Genomic DNA, 7,536 nt, shown 5'->3' on the forward strand with positions numbered 1-7,536 from the left:
TGTGCATTCACGTGAGCTCGTTCGAGAGTGTCGCGCGAGGATTAAGACGCCAAAGGCTGGGGCGGCAAGGCTTTGGCAAGGTCTGTTCGTGGGCAAGCCCGAGAGCACACACCGTGCCTAACCCCCACGCGTGGGATGCGCGAGGAAGAGCAACGGGCAACTTTCACTCTTCCTAAGACAAGATTGAAAGAGCGCACACTACGAGGATAAAAGATTTCCCAACTCTTGCGAATTGAAGACGCAAAAGCTTCGAATTTCATTTCAAGAAGTAGCAAACCAACTACAGAAAGCAAGCAAAAGAACAGCCGCATCCGGCACCTACGCTACTCTTCTGGTCTTCCCACCAGCGCGGAGCATGGGGCCTCCACTAGGACGTTGGTGGGAGACCCCGTGAGGCCCAGAGGCAGCACTCAGGAGACTCTTGGGCGTGTACAGCCCCAACTCATTATTACGTGAGAGTGTCACGAGCGGAGATCTTCACGGGCGCATGGCCTTGGTCATGGGTAGAATTTCTGGAGGTGTTGGATGTTCCAGGCATTCTGGATGGGGACCCCGTCCTATGTCTCTAAGCGCGCAGCACCATGCCTGGAGACACGGGCGATCCTGAATGGGCCCTCTCCCACATGGGCGATAGCTTGTAAAGCCCCTCCCAGGAGAGTACCCGCCTCAAGACGAGGTCACCCACCTCAAGTGTCCTGGAGCGGACACTCCGGCAGTGATACCATCGCAGCGCCTGCTAGTACCTCGCTGCATGGTGTGAGGCTTGTCGGCGGTGCTCCTCCCCCAGCACGAGGTTCATCCCCCGTGAGTTGTCCTGGCGTGCCTCATCAAATGCCAAAACCCGTGGGGAGCGATGTTTGACCTCATGAGGGAGGACCGCTTTAGCCCCGTAGATGAGGAAGAAAGGGGTCTCGCCTGTAGGCTTGGTCGCGGTGGTGCAATGGACCACAGAACGGACTGGAGCTCATCGAGCCAGCCCCTCCTGCAAACCTCGAGTTTCTTCTCGAAGCTCCTTGTCTTGAGGCCCCTCGAGACCTCCGCATTAGCACGTTCGGCTTGGTCGTTGCTCCACTGGTGCGCCACCGAAGCGTAGCATATCTATGTTCCAAGGTTAGCACAGTATGTTCTGAAAAGGTGATGATATGGTTGGGGACCCTCATGGTGGAGCCTTCCGGGATGGTGCGCACAGGTTGTTCCTCTGCCCACTTGGTGAACTTGTCCATGGCGACATAGAGGTAGCAGTACCCCCGGCTGCTCGAGGGAACGGGCCCAGGATATCCAGCCCCCAGACTGCGAATGGCCATGAGAGCGGAATGGTATGGAGGCCCTGAGCGGGCTGGTGGATCTGCTTGGCATGGAACTGACATGCCTCGCAGGATCTCACCAGCTCAGTGGCATCGTTGAGTGCCATGGGCCAGTAGAAACCGCTGCGGAATGCCTTTCCCACGAGGGTGCGCAACGAAGAGTGATGCTCGCAATCCCTATTGTGGATGCCACCTAGCAACTCACACCCTTGCTCCCTAGAGATGCACCATAGAGAGACATCATTTGGGCACCTTTGATAGAGCTCGCCGTCCTATATGCAATACGTGGTGGCCTAGGGGGCCACACATTCTGCATCTTCCTCCTTCGCTGGCATGGTACCTCTGAGAAGGTACGCCTTGACCTCCACGGTCCAGCACCCCTCCTGAGGTTCGAGCGTGAGAAGCAGGCGGGCTCCCGAGGTCGGGCGGCATGCTGGTGCACCTGAGGAGGGTGCCATGGGCAGCTCCTCCCGAGGCAGCGCTGGTCCAACAGTGGGGGGAATCGCTGATGGCTTGAAGAGCCGCTCCTCGAAGATGCCAGGCTTCTGGGGGTGGTGCCGGGACACCCCCTTGGAGATGTAGGACGCCTCCTGGTTTGTGCCACGCGATACATGCTGCAATTCCATGCACAAGAATCATTTCTCAATTTTACGTACCTCTTCAAGATATACCTCCATGTGCTCGTCTTTTGGCTTGTACGCCTTGTTGGACAAGTTGACGAGGAGCTGAGAGTCACCCTTGATGGTGAGGCGCCTGACCCCCAGAGCCGCCGTGGCCTTGAGGCCGGCGATTAGGCCCTCGTACTCGGCGATGTTGTTGGAGACCTTCTCGACATGCTGGAAGCAGAGCTGCACGACGTAGCAAAGCTTGTCCTGGGTGGGCAAGAAAAGCACGGATCCAGCCCCCGCGCCCTGGCATGCGAACGCGTTGTCGAAGTACATGACCCACCCATATGGTGCTTCATCTCCAGGCGTGAGGGAACGGTCCTCGCATACCCCTCGATCAGGGGCATCAGTCCACTCTGCCACAAAGTCAATGAGGGTCGCGCCCTTGATGACTCTTGTGGTGCTGAACTCCAGCTGGAACGCCTGTAGCTTGATGTTCCACTCTGCAAGCCTTGCTGTAGTGTTGGGGCTCCGGAGCACCTTCTCCAGGGTGTATGCAGAGACGACCTTGATGTGGTGGCCTTGGAAGTAGTGGCGCAGCTTTCTGAAGGCAACGAGGAGGGCGAGCAGGAGCTTCTGTGGCATGGGATAGCGTGAACATGCATCGCGCAACACCGTGCTGACAAAGTACACGGGATGCTCGATGCACGAGGGGGCGTCGATGGAATCCTGCCCCTCCTAAGGCGAGGGATCTTCAGGAGCCCTGCCATCCTGCGGGGCAACCAGGCCTTCTGGGGCATCGTCCCGAGGATGCGGTGTCGCGGCCGGGCGCGGGGCGCTATGTCGTACACCCGCATCCGCGTGTTCTTCTCGGACCGCCACAAGTGTCGCGCAGGCCGAGTGGGGTGTCGCGGCCAGGTAAATGTAACGCCCATGATGCGGCTATATATCCCACGTGTCGAAGCACGACTTAGAGGTATAACCGCATTGTAAGCAATGTCGCAAGAGGGGTAATCTTTACATATCCCATTTACTGAATAAGGAAATAGATACATAGTTGGCTTACAATCGCCACTTCACTCAATACATGAATAAAGCATTACATCATCCGGATACAATCAAGGTCCGACTACGGAACCAAAATAAAAGAAGACTACCCCTAATGCAAAAGATCCCCGATTGCCCCGACTGGGCTCCACTACTGATCAACTAGAAACATAACGAACACGATCTTCCTCAAGCTCCTCCTTGAGCTCGGTTGCGTCACCTGCATGGTATCATCGGCACCTGCAAACTGGTTTTGGAAGTAGCTATGAGTCACGGGGACTCAGCAATCTCACACCCTCGCGATCAAGACTATTTAAGCTTATGGGTAGGCAAAAGGTATGTGAGGTGGAGCTGCAGCAAGCACTAGCATATATGGTGGCTAACATACGCAAATGAGAGCGAGAAGAGAAGGCAAAGCACGGTCGAGAATCTATGATCAAGAAGTGATCCTAGACTACTTACGTCAAGCATAACTCCAACACCGTGTTCACTTCCCGGACTCCGCCGGAAAGAGACCATCACGGCTACACACTCGGTTGATGCATTTTAATTAAGATAAGTTTCAGGTTTTCTACAACCGGACATTAACAAATTCCCATCTGCCCATAACCGCGGGCACGGCTTTCGAAAGTTCATAACCCTGCAGGGGTGTCCCAACTTAGCCCATCACAAGCTCTCACGGTCAACGAAGGATATTCCTTCTCCCAGGAAGACCCGATCAGACTCGGAATCCCGATTACAAGACATTTCGACAATGGTAAAACAAGACCAGCAAAGCCACCCAAATGTGCCGACAAATCCCGATAGGAGCTGCACATATCTCATTCTCAGGGCACACCGGATTGTCCAAGGTTCCGGTAGGCCAGCCCAGAGTTGCCCCTGGTGGCCACCGGCAGCTGACAGGTTGGACCAACACTCAGAGGAGCACTGGCCCGGGGGGGTTTAAATAAAGATGACCCTTGAGTCTGCAGAACCCAAGGGAAATAAAAGGCTAGGTGGCAAATGGTAAAACCAATGTTGGGCCTTGCTGGAGGAGTTTTATTCAAGGCGAACTATCAAGGGGTTCCCATTATAACCCGACCGTGTAAGGAACGCAAAATCAAGGAACATAACACCGGTATGACGGAAACTAGGGCGGCAAGAGTGGAACAAAACACCAGGCATAAGGCCGAGCCTTCCACCCTTTACCAAGTATATAGATGCATTAATTAAAATAAGAGATTTTGTGATATCCCAACAATAAACAGGTTCCAACAAGGAACAAACTCCAATCTTCACCTGCAACTAGCAATGCTATAAGAGGGGCTGAGCAAAGCGGTAACATTGCCAAACAACGGTTTGCTAGGACAAGGTGGGTTAGAGGCTTGACATGGCAACATGGGAGGCATGATAAACATGTGGTAGGTATCGCAGCATAGGCATAGCAAAAGAGCGAGCATGTAGCAAGCAAAGATAGAAGTGATTTCGAGGGTATGGTCATCTTGCCTGAGATCCCGCAAGGAAGAAGAACGAGTTCAAGAAGAAGACAAACGGACGTAGTCGAACGGATCCTCACAAATGCGACGTTATTGGAACTAACCCAAACAAGCAACACCGGAAAGAAGCAAATAACAAAGTAAACAACCATCACATAAGCATGGCACGATGCGCAAACAAGTATGATGCATGTCCGGTTTAATGAAGCATGGCATGGCACAAACAAAACTACAAGTTAAGTGGAGCTCAATATGCAACGAGTTGCATATTGACAGAACACCACATCAATTATTTAGTTCTCTCTCGTTTAGGTACTCAACAATATTAAATGTTGGTTAACATGGCAAGAGGGTGAAACATAACAAAGCTATACCATCTAACAATTTAAATGGGGCCAGATATAGCAAACAACAAATCCGGTAAAACCCCATATACATTTAGCAATTCAAAGAAACAACAATTTAAACATTTTAATTGTTGTTATCATGATGCGGATGACATGAACAAGTTTTTGCATTTTTTATTAAAAGTTGACAAGAGCATCATGAAGCATTTGTCACCGTGGTGGAAAGGAAAGGGGTTTCACGGCAACGATAACGAAAATGGTGCCACGGCATCATTCCGGTTCCGGTAACTCGATTGAGATACCGATGCAAAGGAGAAGTGTGCGGATGCGTGTAAAAAGATGGTGGGGCACTCCCGGATTCCGAGTTTCCCACGAGTTGGCGACAAGGAAATGAGCGACAATTTGGACAGGGTGCAAACACGAGCATCTCAAACATCGCAAGCATTCGTTCACGGACGTAGTCTCGAGGTTATACCTTCAAAGTGTGCAAACGCGATGGTTCTCGTTCGGTGCCCAGTAGGGGAAGTAGACGTTCTCGGGACGTCCGTAGTGGAAGTAGGGGTACATGACGATGGTAGAGGTACTCGTGATCTTGGCGGCGATAGTCGTTCACGTTCTTAGTTGCACAATTTTCTGTAGATGTTCGGGATCACGATGAGGGACTTGACGTCCACGGAGGCTTCGAGGGTCGACGGTAGTTGTTCTCATATCATCGTGGATGTAGTTGTACTCGGCGATAGTGGTACTTGATGTTTCGTTCGGTACTCGTTCGAGCATCCAAGGTCTTCGGTGCTATGGTAGTCAAACTTGACGTTTTCAACGAGCTCCGGATGTCGTGGTACTTGGCGAATCCGTGTGGTCGTACACGTTTAAGAAGAAATTAGTGTGACGTCGTGGCACTTGACGCATCCAAAGGGAAATTGACGGGTTCGGTCTTGGCGTATCCAAAATGGTCATCGGTGATGGAACTTGGCAAATTCCATAGAGGCGTCCTTGGGCGTTCCAGGTTGTCGCGTCTTGGCAAAACAAAGGGGATCTTGGCGTCCATGCAACCGGCAGGCGAGGTGATGGCGCTGGGCTCCAGCGAAGCAGGGCGCTGACGAGGAGGCAAAAATGGCACTGCGGTGGCCTGCTGGTCTTGGACGGCGGCAACGCACAGGAGAAGGAGGAGGGCAGCAGCGGGCAACGGCGACCATGGGCCTCAGCAGCAGGGGCGCGGCCATGGCGGGGCTTGGCTGCTCGTGGAGGACGGCGAGCGCCGGTGCGGAAGAGGCATGAGAGGGCGGCGTCGGGCACGCAGGAGGGACTTGATGCAGGACGGCCTGAAACGGCAGCGCGGCGATGCGGTCCAGCGGCTCTGCTCGCCGGTGGTGGGTGAAGGTGGGGGCGTGGCTGCAGGTGCTGGGCCCGGGGCGGCGACGAGATGACGGACGACGGGGATGAGGTGGCGCGAGCGAGTAGACAAGGACGGCGCTTCTGCTCGGGGTCCTGGGCGCGCGAGGCTGCAGCAGAGGATGGAGGAAGAACGAGGCGCTGCGAGGGAGGCGTCGCTGGAGGAGGGATCGAGGGAGAGAAGTGGGATCGAGGGAGATGAGTGGATTCGGGCTCCCTGGCGGCGCTGCGGGAGGTAAAAGGGAGATCGAGAGGAGGGCTAGGGTTAGCTAGGGTGGCTGGGCCTTAGGAAAATGGGCCGAAGCGGTGGAGGGCGATGGTTGCACGGCCTGGTAGAGTTGGCTGGGGCGCTGGGCTCTCCACTCCCTCTCTCATCTCTTAAACTCTCTTTTCCCAAAATAAAACAAAATAGAATAGAGAAAGAAAAGAAAGAGGAGGTAGGGGTGGAATCTGGGCATGGGGATAATATTCCCGGACTCGCAAAAATGTGTATGATCCAAGAAAAATAGAGTGACCATTTTTCAAAGTTTAAGTTCAAACTCATTTGATTTGAATTCAAATGGTTCGAATAGGAAGTGGGGGTTAGGAAGGTCCAAAAATGTTCGGATTTTTGGTGGAGCTCTGGAAAATGATGAGAGAATATATGGCAAGGTTTGAGGAGCAACTCGACGCAGAAAAGACTTGAGAGTTACATTGCAAGTGCGTCACGGTAATTCCACAAGAATGGAAATATTTATAATAGATCCCTAATATTGGGAGGATACGTTATAAAGAGAATCACCATGTGAATTCCCTTGGTTTAAATGGACCGAAGATCCATCCAATTTATTTAGTGAGTTTTAAAACGGGTTGCATGATGACATGATGCAATGCACATGATGCAAAGAAGAAATGCAACAGACGAAACAAAACACACCACGAAACCCGGAAACCCTGGAGGCATCTGAAGCTCCGGTCTTGGAGCATTACAGTAAAGCACCAGGGGCTCAAGAGGACCAACTACCACCATGACTGGTGGGCTGGTGAGGTACCTCTTGAGATCCTGGAAGGCCGTCTCAGCCTCCGGATTCCATTCGAATGGGCCCTTCTTCTTCATTAGCTTGAAGAATGGAAGGGCGCGCTCTCCTAGCTTGGAGATGAAGCACCCAAATGAAGTCACGTAGCCCGCGAGCTTCTGCATCTCCTTGAGGGTTTGCGTAGGTTCATCCTCTCTATTGCCTTGATCTTATCTGGGTTAGCCTCAATCCCTTGGTGCACGGGACGCCGAACACACACTTCTCCAAAGCCGTAGGTTCACCTTGCGCAAGTTGGCGAATGTTTCTTCCAAATCTCCAACGAAGGTCTTCGCCTCCCGCGTCTTGACCAC

Source organism: Triticum urartu, chromosome 6A, assembly GCF_056163025.1.
Source record: "Triticum urartu cultivar PI428250 chromosome 6A, HENAU_Tu73, whole genome shotgun sequence".
NCBI lineage: Eukaryota > Viridiplantae > Streptophyta > Magnoliopsida > Poales > Poaceae > Triticum > Triticum urartu.